Below are 12,578 nucleotides of genomic sequence, written 5' to 3' on the forward strand. Positions count from 1 at the left end.
CCAAGCACCCTTACCTACGGAGTTCTGATAGAATCCGTTGCATTAGTGCTGGTATGATCGCACCCGTTTCATTTCGTGCTGAAAATACATACACTCCTTCTCCTTCCCTCCCCCTCCCATCAATTGTTTCCTTGTGCGTTCACACTGCACCTCTCCTTCTCGTTCTAATATCGATTAAAATGCCCCTGGTTCTTGAGTCACAATTGTGTATACACCAGCGGACCCCAGTTCCAGTCGCGCGTAACGTCGAACGACCCGTCTGAAAAAAAATTGGTGCGACACGAGAAGTTCCCAAGAGGTAACCCATCCGAGTACTACTCTCGCCCAAGCACACTTAACTGCAGAGTTCTGATGGGATCCGGTGCATTAGTGCTGGTATGATCGCAGCCGTTTAATTCCGCGCTGCAAATACATAAACTCCTTCTCCTTTCTTCCCCATCCCGTCATTTGTTTCCGTATGCGTGCGCACTGTAACTCTCGTTCTCGTTCAAATATCAAGTAAAATGCCACGACGCCGTGACTCACATTTGCGAATAAATCTGCGGACCATAATTAAAGTCGCGCGTAACATCGAACAGCACATCTGAAAAAAAAGAAAATGGGTGCAACACGAGAACTTCCCAGGAGGTAACCCATCATTGTACTACTTTCGCCAAAGCACACTTAACTGCGTAGTTCTGATGGGATCCGGTGCATTTGTGCTGGTGTGACCGCACCTGTTTAATTTCGTGCTGAAAATACATACACTCCTTCTTCCCTCCCCCCCCCTCCTATCATTTGTTTCCTTGTGCGTTCACACTACACCTCTCCTTCTCGTTCTAATATCGATTAAAATGCCCCTGATTCTTGACTCACATTTGCGTATAAACTAGCGGACCATAGTTCCAGTCGCGCGTAACGTCGAACGACCCATCTGAAAAAAAATTGTTGCGATACGAGGACTTCCCAAGAGGTCATCCATCCGAGTACTACTCTCGCCCAAGCACCCTTAACTGCATAGTTCTGAAGGGATCCAGTGCATTAGTGCTGGTATGATGCCACTTGTTTAATTTTGCGCTTCAAATACATACACTCCTTCTCTTTTCTTCCTCCTCCCGTCATTTGTTTCCTTGTGCGTGCGCACTGCACCTCCCGTTCTCATTCTAATATCAAGTAAAATGCCACGGCGCCGTGACTCACATTTGCGAATAAACCTGCGGACCATAAATCAAGTCGCGCGTAAAGTCAAAAGAATCATCTGCAAAAAGATGGGTGCAACACGAGAACCTCCCAAGAAAATGGGTGAAATATAAGGACTTCGCAGGAGGTCACCCATCCGAGTACTTTTCTCGCCCAAGCACCCTTAACTGCGGAGGTCTGATAGAATCCGTTGCATTAGTGCTGGTATGATCCCTTATGTTTCATTCTGCACTGCAAATACATACACTCTTTCTCCTTCCATCCCCCCTCCCGTCATTTGTTTCCTTGTGCGTGCACTCTGCATCTCTCTTTCTTGTTCTAATATCAAGTAATATGCCCCGGCACCGTGACTCACCTTTGCAAATGAACCAGCGGTTTATAATTCCATTTGCGCGTAACGTCGAACAACCCATCCGAAAAAAAATAGGCGCAACACGAGGGCTTCCCAAGTGGTCACCCATCCGAGTACTACCCTCGCCCAAGCACACTTAACTGCGGAGTTCTGATGGGATCCGGAGCTTTAGTGCTGGTATGATCGCAACTATTTAATTTCGCGCTGCAAATACATACACTCCTTCCCCTTTCTTCCCCCTCTCGTCATTTGTTCCCTTGTGCGTTCACACTTCACCTCTCATTCTCGTTCTAATATCGATTAAAATGCCCCTGCTTCTTGACTCACATTTGCGTATAAACCAGCGGACCCTAGTTTCAGACGTGCGTAACGTCGAACGATCCGTCTGAAAAAAAATTGGTGCGACACGAGGACTTCCCAAGAGGTCACCCATCCGAGTACTAATCTCGCCCAAGCACACTTAACTGCGGAGTTCTGATTGGATCCGGTGCAATAGTGCTGGTATGATCACACCTGTTTAATTTTGCGCTTCAAATATATAAACTCCTTCTCCTTTCTTCCCCCTCCCGTCATTTGTTTCCATGTGCGTGCGCACTGCATCTCCCGTTCTCGTTCTAATATCAAGTAAAATGCTACAACGCCGTGACTCACATTTGCGAATAAACCTGAGGACCATAATTCAAGTCGCGCATAACATCGAAAGAATCATCTGCAAAAAAATGGGTGCAACACGAGGACTTCACAAGAAAATGGGTGAAATATAAGGACTTCGCAGGAGGTAACCCATGCTAATACTACTCTCGCCCAAGCACCCTTACCTACGGAGTTCTGATAGAATCCGTTGCATTAGTACTGGTATGATCGCACCTGTTTCATTTCGTGCTGAAAATACATACACTCCTTCTCCTTCCCTCCCCCTCCCATCAATTGTTTCCTTGTGCGTTCACACTGCACCTCTCCTTCTCGTTCTAATATCGTTTAAAATGCCCCTGCTTCTTGACTCACATTTGCGTATAAACCAGCGGACCCTAGTTCCAGTCGCGCGTAACGTCGAACGACCTGTCTGAGAAAAAATTAGTGCGACACGAGGACTTCCCAAGAGGTCACCCATCTGAGTTCTACTCTCGCCCAAGCACACTTAACTGCGGAGTTCTGATGGGATCCAGTGCATTAGTGCTGGTATGATCGCACCCGTTTAATTTCGCGCTGCAAATACATAAACTCCTTCTCTTTTCTTCCCCCTCCCGTCATTTGTTTCCTTGTGCGTGCGCACTGCACCTCCCGTGATCGTTCTAATATCAAGTAAAATGCTACGGTGCCGTGACTCACATTTGCGAATAAACCTGAGGACCATAATTCAAGTCGCGCGTATCGTCGAAGGAATCATCTGCAAAAAAAATGGGTGCAACACGAAAACTTCCTAAGAAAATGGGTGAAATATAATGACTTCGCAGGAGGTCACCCATCCTAGTGCTCCTCTCACCCAAGCACCCTTAACTTGCGGATTTCTGATAGAATCCGTTACATTCGTGCTGGTATGCTTGCTCATGTTTCATTCTGCGCTGCAAATACATACACTTTTTCTCCCTCCATCCCCCCTGCCGTAATTTGTTTCCTTGTGCGTGCACTCTGCATCTCTCCTTCTCGTTCTAATATCGATTAAAATGCCCCTGCTTCTTGACTCACATTTGCGTATAAACCAGTGGACCCTAGTTCTAGTCGCACGTAACGTCGAACGACCCGTCTGAAAAAAAAATTAATGCGAAACGAGGACTTCCCAGGAGGTCACCCATCCGAGTACTACTCTCACCCAAGCACACTTAACTGCGGAGTTCTGATGGGATCCGGTGCTTTAGCGCTGCAAATACATAAACTCCTTCTCCTTTCTTCCCCCTCCCGTCATTTGTTTCCTTGTGCGTACGCACTGCACCTCTCATTGTCGTTCAAATATCATGTAAAATGCCACGGCGCCGTGACTCACATTTGCGAATAAATCTGCGGACCATAATTAAAGTCGCGCGTAACGTCGAACGGCACATCTGAAAAAAAGAAAATGGGTGCAACACGAGAACTTCCCAGGAGGTAACCCATCATTGTACTACTTTCGCCAAAGCACACTTAACTGCGGAGTTCTGATGGGATCCGGTGCATTTGTGCTGGTGTGACCGCACCTGTTTAATTTCGTGCAGAAAATACATACACTCCTTCCCTCCCCCCTCCCATGATTTGTTTCCTTGTGCGTTCACACTGCACCTCTCCTTCTCGTTCTAATATCGATTAAAATGCCCCTGATTCTTGACTCACATTTGCGTATAAACCAGCGGAGCATAGTTCCAATCGCGCGTAACGTCGAACGACCCATCTGAAAAAAAATTGTTGCGATACGAGGACTTCCCAAAAGGTCACCCATCCGAGTATTACTCTCGCCCAAGCACGCTTAACTGCAAAGTTCTGAAGGGATCCAATGCATTAGTGCTGGTATGATGCCACTTTTTTAATTTTGCGCTTCAAATACATACACTCCTTCTTTTTTCTTCCTCCTCCCGTCATTTGTTTCCTTGTGCGTTCGCTCTGCACCTCCCGTACTCGTTCTAATATCAAGTAAAATGCCACGGCGCCGTGACTCACATTTGCGAATAAACCTGCGGATCATAAATCAAGTCGCGCGTAACGTCGAAAGAATCATCTGCAAAAAGATGGGTGCAACACGACGACCTCCCAAGAAAATGGGTGAAATATAAGGACTTCGTAGGAGGTCACCCATCCGAGTACTTTTCTCGCCCAAGCACCCTTAACTGCGGAGTTCTGATAGAATTCGTTGCATTAGTGCTGGTATGATCCCTCATGTTTCATTCTGCACTGCAAATACATACACTCTTTCTCCTCCCATCCCCCCTCCCGTCATTTATTTCCTTGTGCGTGCACTCTGCATCTCTCTTTCGCGTTCTAATATCAAGTAATATTCCCCGGCACCATGACTCACCTTTGCAAATGAACCAGCGGTTTATAATTGCATTCGCGCGTAACGTCGAACAACCCATCCGAAAAAAAATTGGTACAACACGAGGGCTTCCCAAGTGGTCACCCATCCGAGTACTACCCTCGCCCAAGCACACTTAACTGCGGAGTTCTGATGGGATCTGGAGCTTTAATGCTGGTATGATCGCACCTGTTTAATTTCGCGCTGCAAATACATACACTCCTTCTCCTTTCTTCCCCCTCCCGTCATTTGTTTCCTTGTGCGTTCACACTTCACCTCTCATTCTCGTTCTAATATCGATTAAAATGCCCCTGCTTGTTGACTCACATTTGCGTATAAACCAGCGGACCCTAGTTCCAGACGCGCGTAACGTCGAACGACCCGTCTGAAAAAAAATCGGTGCGACACGAGAACTTCACAAGAAAATTGGTGAAATATAAGGACTTCGCAGGAGGTAACCCATGCTAGTACTTCTCTCGCCCAAGCACCCTTACCTACAGAGTTCTGATAGAATCCGTTGCATTAGTGCTGGTATGATCGCACCTGTTTCATTTCGTGCTGAAAATACATACACTCCTTCTCCTTCCCTCCCCCTCCCATCAATTGTTTCCTTGTGCGTTCACACTGCACCTCTCCTTCTCGTTCTAATATCGATTAAAATGCCCCTGCTTTTTGACTCACATTTGCATATAAACCAGCAGACTCTAGTTCCAGTCGCGCGTAACGTCGAACAACCCGTCTGAAAAAAAATTGGTGCAACACGAGGACTTCCTAGGAGGTCACCCATCCGAGTTCTACTCTCGCCCAAGCATACTTAACTGCGGAGTTCTGATGGGATCCGGTGCATTAGTGCTGGTATGATCGCATAAGTTTAATTCCGCGCTTCAAATACATAAACTCCTTCTCCTTTCTTCCCCCTCCCGTCAATTGTTTCCTTGTGCGTGCGCACTGCACCTCCCGTGCTCGTTCTAATATCAAGTAAAATGCTACGGTGCCGTGACTCACATTTGCGAATAAACCTGAGGACCATAATTCAAGTCACGCGTATCGTCGAAAGAATCATCTGCAAAAAAAATGGGTGTAACACGAGGACTTCCTAAGAAAATGGGTGAAATATAAGGACTTCGCAGGAGGTCACCCATCCTAGTCCTACTCTCACCCAAGCACCCTTAACTTGCGGAGTTTTGATAGAATCCGTTGCATTGGTGCTGGTATGATTGCTCATGTTTCATTCTGCGCTGCAAATACATACACTTTTTCTCCCTCCATCCCCCCTCCCGTCATTTGTTTCTTTGTGCGTTCACACTGCACCTCTCGTTCTCGTTCAAATATCAAGTAAAATACCACGTCGCCGTGACTCGCATTTGCGAATAAATCTGAGGACCATAATTAAAGTCGCGCGTAACGTCGAACGACACATCTGAAGAAAAGAAAATGGGTGCAACACGAGAACATCCCAGGAGGTAACCCATCATTGTACTACTTTCGCCAAAGCACACTTAACTGCGGAGTTCTGATGGGATCCAGTGCATTAGTGCTGGTATGATACGACTTGTTTAATTTTGCGCTTCAAATACATACACTCCTTCTCTTTTCTTCCTCCTCCCGTCATTTGTTTCCTTGTGCGTGCGCACTGCACCTCCCGTACTCGTTCTAATATCAAGTAAAATGCCACGGCGCCGTGACTCACATTTGCAAAAAAACCTGCGGACCATAAATCAAGTCGCGCGTAACGTCGAAAGAATCATCTGCAAAAAGATGGGTGCAACACGACGACCTCCCAAGAAAATGGGTGAAATATAAGGACTTCGTAGGAGGTCACCCATCCGAGTACTTTTCTCGCCCAAGCACCCTTAACTGCAGAGTTATGATAGAATTCGTTGCATTAGTGCTGGTATGATCCCTCATGTTTCATTCTGCACTGCAAATACATACACTCTTTCTCCTCCCATCCCCCCTCCCGTCATTTATTTCCTTGTGCGTGCACTCTGCATCTCTCTTTCGCGTTCTAATATCAAGTAATATTCCCCGGCACCATGACTCACCTTTGCAAATGAACCAGCGGTTTATAATTGCATTCGCGCGTAACGTCGAACAACCCATCCGAAAAAAAATTGGTACAACACGAGGGCTTCCCAAGTGGTCACCCATCCGAGTACTACCCTCGCCCAAGCACACTTAACTGCGGAGTTCTGATGGGATCTGGAGCTTTAATGCTGGTATGATCGCACCTGTTTAATTTCGCGCTGCAAATACATACACTCCTTCTCCTTTCTTCCCCCTCCCGTTATTTGTTTCCTTGTGCGTTCACACTTCACCTCTCATTCTCGTTCTAATATCGATTAAAATGCCCCTGCTTGTTGACTCACATTTGCGTATAAACCAGCGGACCCTAGTTCCAGACGCGCGTAACGTCGAACGACCCGTCTGAAAAAAAATCGGTGCGACACGAGAACTTCACAAGAAAATTGGTGAAATATAAGGACTTCGCAGGAGGTAACCCATGCTAGTACTTCTCTCGCCCAAGCACCCTTACCTACAGAGTTCTGATAGAATCCGTTGCATTAGTGCTGGTATGATCGCACCTGTTTCATTTCGTGCTGAAAATACATACACTCCTTCTCCTTCCCTCCCCCTCCCATCAATTGTTTCCTTGTGCGTTCACACTGCACCTCTCCTTCTCGTTCTAATATCGATTAAAATGCCCCTGCTTTTTGACTCACATTTGCATATAAACCAGCAGACTCTAGTTCCAGTCGCGCGTAACGTCGAACAACCCGTCTGAAAAAAAATTGGTGCAACACGAGGACTTCCTAGGAGGTCACCCATCCGAGTTCTACTCTCGCCCAAGCATACTTAACTGCGGAGTTCTGATGGGATCCGGTGCATTAGTGCTGGTATGATCGCATAAGTTTAATTCCGCGCTTCAAATACATAAACTCCTTCTCCTTTCTTCCCCCTCCCGTCAATTGTTTCCTTGTGCGTGCGCACTGCACCTCCCGTGCTCGTTCTAATATCAAGTAAAATGCTACGGTGCCGTGACTCACATTTGCGAATAAACCTGAGGACCATAATTCAAGTCACGCGTATCGTCGAAAGAATCATCTGCAAAAAAAATGGGTGTAACACGAGGACTTCCTAAGAAAATGGGTGAAATATAAGGACTTCGCAGGAGGTCACCCATCCTAGTCCTACTCTCACCCAAGCACCCTTAACTTGCGGAGTTTTGATAGAATCCGTTGCATTGGTGCTGGTATGATTGCTCATGTTTCATTCTGCGCTGCAAATACATACACTTTTTCTCCCTCCATCCCCCCTCCCGTCATTTGTTTCTTTGTGCGTTCACACTGCACCTCTCGTTCTCGTTCAAATATCAAGTAAAATGCCACGTCGCCGTGACTCGCATTTGCGAATAAATCTGAGGACCATAATTAAAGTCGCGCGTAACGTCGAACGACACATCTGAAGAAAAGAAAATGGGTGCAACACGAGAACATCCCAGGAGGTAACCCATCATTGTACTACTTTCGCCAAAGCACACTTAACTGCGGAGTTCTGATGGGATCCAGTGCATTAGTGCTGGTATGATACGACTTGTTTAATTTTGCGCTTCAAATACATACACTCCTTCTCTTTTCTTCCTCCTCCCGTCATTTGTTTCCTTGTGCGTGCGCACTGCACCTCCCGTACTCGTTCTAATATCAAGTAAAATGCCACGGCGCCGTGACTCACATTTGCAAAAAAACCTGCGGACCATAAATCAAGTCGCGCGTAACGTCGAAAGAATCATCTACAAAAAGATGGGTGCAACACGACGACCTCCCAAGAAAATGGGTGAAATATAAGGACTTCGTAGGAGGTCACCCATCCGAGTACTTTTCTCGCCCAAGCACCCTTAACTGCAGAGTTCTGATAGAATTCGTTGCATTAGTGCTGGTATGATCCCTCATGTTTCATTCTGCACTGCAAATACATACACTCTTTCTCCTCCCATCCCCCCTCCCGTCATTTATTTCCTTGTGCGTGCACTCTGCATCTCTCTTTCGCGTTCTAATATCAAGTAATATTCCCCGGCACCATGACTCACCTTTGCAAATGAACCAGCGGTTTATAATTGCATTCGCGCGTAACGTCGAACAACCCATCCGAAAAAAAATTGGTACAACACGAGGGCTTCCCAAGTGGTCACCCATCCGAGTACTACCCTCGCCCAAGCACACTTAACTGCGGAGTTCTGATGGGATCTGGAGCTTTAATGCTGGTATGATCCCTCATGTTTCATTCTGCACTGCAAATACATACACTTTTTCTCCTCCCATCCCCCCTCCCGTCATTTGTTTCCTTGTGCGTGCACTCTACATCTCTCTTTCTCGTTCTAATATCAAGTAATATGCCCCGGCACCGTGACTCACCTTTGCAAATGAACCAGCGGTTTATAATTCCATTCGCGCGTAACGTCGAACAACCCATCCGAAAAAAATAGGTGCAACACGAGGGCTTCCTAAGTGTCACACATTCGAGTACTACTCTCGCCCAAGCACACTTAACTGCGGAGTTCTGATGGGATCCGGGGCTTTAGTGCTGGTATGATCGTAACTGTTTAATTTCGCGCTGCAAATACATACACTCCTCTCATTTCTTCCCCCTCCCGTCAATTGTTTCCTTGTGCATTCACACTGCACCTCTCATTCTCGTTCTAATATCGATTAAAATGCCCCTGCTTCTTGACTTACATTTGGGTATAAACCAGCGGACCCTAATTCCAGTCGCGCGTAACGTCGAACAAACCGTCTGAAAAAAAATTGTTGCGACACGAGGACATCCCAGGAGGTCACCCATCAGAGTACTACTCTCGCCCATGCACGCTTAACTGCGGAGTTCTGATGGGATCCGATGCATTAGTGGTGGTATGATCGCACCTGTTTAATTTCGCGCTGCAAATACATAAATTCCTTCCCCTTTCTTCCCCCTCCCGTCATTTGTTTCCTTGTGCGTGCGCACTGCACCTCCCGTGCTCGTTTTAATATCAAGTAAAATGCTACGGTGCCGTGATTCACATTTGCGAATAAACCTGAGGACCATAATTCAAGTCGCACGTATCGTCGAAAGAATCATCTGCAAAAAAAAAGGGTGCAACACGAGGACTTCCTAAGAAAATAGGTGAAATATAAGGACTTCGCAGGAGGTCACCCATCCTAGTGCTACTCTCGCCCAAGCACCCTTAACTTGCGGAGTTCTGATAGAATCCGTTGCATTGCTGCTGGTATGATTGCTCATGTTTCATTCTGGGCTGCAAATACATACACTTTTTCTCCTCCCATCCCCCCTCCCGTCATTTGTTTCCTTGTGCGTGCACTCTACATCTCTCTTTCTCGTTCTAATATCAAGTAATATGCCCCGGCACCGTGACTCACCTTTGCAAATGAACCAGCGGTTTATAATTCCATTCGCGCGTAACGTCGAACAACCCATCCGAAAAAAATAGGTGCAACACGAGGGCTTCCTAAGTGGTCACACATTCGAGTACTACTCTCGCCCAAGCACACTTAACTGCGGAGTTCTGATGGGATCCGGGGCTTTAGTGCTGGTATGATCGTACCTGTTTAATTTCGCGCTGCAAATACATACACTCCTCTCATTTCTTCCCCCTCCCGTCAATTGTTTCTTTGTGCATTCACACTGCACCTCTCATTCTCGTTCTAATATCGATTAAAATGCCCCTGCTTCTTGACTTACATTTGGGTATAAACCAGCGGACCCTAGTTCCAGTCGCGCGTAACGTCGAACAAACCGTCTGAAAAAAAATTGTTGCGACACGAGGACTTCCCAGGAGGTCACCCATCAGAGTACTACTCTCGCCCATGCACGCTTAACTGCGGAGTTCTGATGGGATCCGGTGCATTAGTGGTGGTATGATCGCACCTGTTTAATTTTGCGCTGCAAATACATAAATTCCTTCCCCTTTCTTCCCCCTCCCGTCATTTGTTTCCTTGTGCGTGCGCACTGCACCTCCCGTGCTCGTTTTAATATCAAGTAAAATGCTACGGTGCCGTGATTCACATTTGCGAATAAACCTGAGGATCATAATTCAAGTCGCGCGTATCGTCGAAAGAATCATCTGCAAAAAAAAAGGGTGCAACACGAGGACTTCTTAAGAAAATGGGTGAAATATAAGGACTTCGCAGGAGGTCACCCATCCTAGTGCTACTCTCGCCCAAGCACCCTTAACTTGCGGAGTTCTGATAGAATCCGTTGCATTGCTGCTGGTATGATTGCTCATGTTTCATTCTGGGCTGCAAATACATACACTTTTTCTCCTCCCATCCCCCCTCCCGTCATTTGTTTCCTTGTGCGTGCACTCTGCATCTCTCTTTCTCGTTCTAATATCGATTAAATTGCCCCTGCTTCTTGACTCACATTTGCGTATGAACCAGTGGACTCTAGTTCGAATAAACCTGAGGACCATAATTCAAGTCGCGCGTATCGTCGAAAGAATCATCTGCAAAAAAAATGGGTGCAACACGAGGACTTCCTAAGAAAATGGGTGAAATATAAGGACTTCGCAGGAGGTAACCCATGCTATTACTACTCTCGCCCAAGCACCCTTAACTTGCGGATTTCTGATAGAATCCGTTGCATTCGTGCTGGTATGATTGCTCATGTTTCATTTTGCGCTGCAAATACATACACTTTTTCTCCCTCCATCCCCCCTCCCGTCATTTGTTTGCTTGTGCGTGCACTCTGCATCTCTCATTTTCATTCTAATATCGATTAAAATACCCCTACTTCTTGACTCACATTTGCGTATAAACCAGTGGACCCTAGTTCTAGTCGCGCGTAACGTCGAACGACCCGTCTGAAAAAAAAATTGATGCGACACGAGGACTTCCCAGGAGGTCACCCATCCGAGTACTACACTTGCCCAAGCACACTTAACTGTGGAGTTCTGATGGGATACGGTGTATTAGTGCTGGTATGATCGCACCTGTTTAATTTTGCGCTTCAAATATATAAACTCCTTCTCCTTTCTTCCCCCTCCCGTCATTTGTTTCCATGTGCGTGCGCACTGCATCTCCCGTTCTCGTTCTAAAATCAAGTAAAATGCTACAGCGCCGTAACTCACATTTGCGAATAAACCTGAGGACCATAATTCAAGTCGCGCATAACATCGAAAGAATCATCTGCAAAAAAATGGGTGAAACACGAGGACTTCACAAGAAAATGGGTGAAATATAAGGACTTCGCAGGAGGTAACCTATGCTAATACTACTCTCGTCCAAGCACCCTTACCTACGGAGTTCTGATAGAATCCGTTGCATTAGTGCTGGTATGATCGCACCTGTTTTATTTCGTGCTGAAAATACATACACTCCTTCTCCTTCCCTCCCCCTCCCATCAATTGTTTCCTTGTGCGTTCACACTGCACCTCTCCTTCTCGTTCTAATATCGATTAAAATGCCCCTGCTTCTTGACTAACATTTGCGTATAAACCAGTGGACCCTTGTTCCAATCGCGCGTAACGTCGAACGACCCGTCTGAAAAAAAATTGGTGCGACACGAGGACTTCCCAGGAGGTCACCAATCCGAGTACTACTCTCGCCCAAGCACACTTAACTGCGGAGTTCGGATGGGATCCGGCGCATTTGTGCTGGTATGATCGTACCCCTTTAATTCCGCGCTGCAAATACATAAACTCCTTATCCTTTCTTCCCCCTCCCGTCATTTGTTTCCTTGTGCGTGCGCACTGCACCTCCCGTACTCGTTCTAATATCAAGTAAAATGCTACAGTGCTGTGACTCACATTTGCGAATAAACCTGATGACCATAATTCAAGTCGCGCGTATCGTCGAAAGAATTATCTGCAAAAAAATTGGTGCAACACGAGGACTTCCTAAGAAAATGGGTGAAATATAAGGACTTCGCAGGAGGTCACCCATCCTAGTGCTACTCTCGCCCAAGCACCCTTAACTTGCGGAGTTCTGATAGAATCCGTTGCATTGCTGCTGGTATGATTGCTCATGTTTCATTCTGGGCTGCAAATACATACACTTTTTCTCCTCCCATCCC

At 46.5% G+C, this 12,578-nt stretch overlaps 2 non-coding genes and 16 pseudogenes across 2 annotated transcripts; all 18 read right to left on the bottom strand.

Moving 5' to 3' along the window:
* Nucleotides 1-270: 270 nt before the first annotated feature.
* On the bottom strand, nt 271-389 carry LOC148244124 (5S ribosomal RNA). The gene has a single exon (XR_015815577.1). It is a non-coding gene; the product is annotated as a 5S ribosomal RNA (ribosomal RNA).
* A 210-nt stretch (nt 390-599) lies between these two features.
* On the bottom strand, nt 600-718 carry LOC148244125 (5S ribosomal RNA; annotated as a pseudogene).
* Nucleotides 719-1,603: 885 nt separating this feature from the next.
* LOC148244126 (5S ribosomal RNA) lies at nt 1,604-1,722 on the bottom strand. Its single transcript, XR_015814242.1, has one exon. It is a non-coding gene; the product is annotated as a 5S ribosomal RNA (ribosomal RNA).
* Nucleotides 1,723-1,927: 205 nt separating this feature from the next.
* On the bottom strand, nt 1,928-2,046 carry LOC148244127 (5S ribosomal RNA; annotated as a pseudogene).
* Nucleotides 2,047-2,605: 559 nt separating this feature from the next.
* LOC148244128 (5S ribosomal RNA) lies at nt 2,606-2,724 on the bottom strand (annotated as a pseudogene).
* Nucleotides 2,725-3,287: 563 nt separating this feature from the next.
* LOC148244129 (5S ribosomal RNA) lies at nt 3,288-3,403 on the bottom strand (annotated as a pseudogene).
* A 182-nt stretch (nt 3,404-3,585) lies between these two features.
* On the bottom strand, nt 3,586-3,704 carry LOC148244130 (5S ribosomal RNA; annotated as a pseudogene).
* An 879-nt stretch (nt 3,705-4,583) lies between these two features.
* LOC148244131 (5S ribosomal RNA) lies at nt 4,584-4,702 on the bottom strand (annotated as a pseudogene).
* A 559-nt stretch (nt 4,703-5,261) lies between these two features.
* LOC148244132 (5S ribosomal RNA) lies at nt 5,262-5,380 on the bottom strand (annotated as a pseudogene).
* A 1,245-nt stretch (nt 5,381-6,625) lies between these two features.
* On the bottom strand, nt 6,626-6,744 carry LOC148244133 (5S ribosomal RNA; annotated as a pseudogene).
* A 559-nt stretch (nt 6,745-7,303) lies between these two features.
* Nucleotides 7,304-7,422, bottom strand: LOC148244134 (5S ribosomal RNA; annotated as a pseudogene).
* Nucleotides 7,423-8,667: 1,245 nt separating this feature from the next.
* LOC148244135 (5S ribosomal RNA) lies at nt 8,668-8,786 on the bottom strand (annotated as a pseudogene).
* A 205-nt stretch (nt 8,787-8,991) lies between these two features.
* LOC148244136 (5S ribosomal RNA) lies at nt 8,992-9,109 on the bottom strand (annotated as a pseudogene).
* Nucleotides 9,110-9,313: 204 nt separating this feature from the next.
* On the bottom strand, nt 9,314-9,432 carry LOC148244137 (5S ribosomal RNA; annotated as a pseudogene).
* A 561-nt stretch (nt 9,433-9,993) lies between these two features.
* Nucleotides 9,994-10,112, bottom strand: LOC148244138 (5S ribosomal RNA; annotated as a pseudogene).
* A 204-nt stretch (nt 10,113-10,316) lies between these two features.
* On the bottom strand, nt 10,317-10,435 carry LOC148244139 (5S ribosomal RNA; annotated as a pseudogene).
* A 944-nt stretch (nt 10,436-11,379) lies between these two features.
* LOC148244140 (5S ribosomal RNA) lies at nt 11,380-11,498 on the bottom strand (annotated as a pseudogene).
* A 559-nt stretch (nt 11,499-12,057) lies between these two features.
* Nucleotides 12,058-12,176, bottom strand: LOC148244141 (5S ribosomal RNA; annotated as a pseudogene).
* Between the last annotated feature and the right edge of the window lie 402 nt (nt 12,177-12,578).

The sequence above is a fragment of the Carica papaya genome, chromosome 8 (assembly GCF_054855325.1).
Source record: "Carica papaya isolate Zhongbai chromosome 8, ASM5485532v1, whole genome shotgun sequence".
In the NCBI taxonomy this organism is placed as follows: Eukaryota; Viridiplantae; Streptophyta; class Magnoliopsida; order Brassicales; family Caricaceae; genus Carica; species Carica papaya.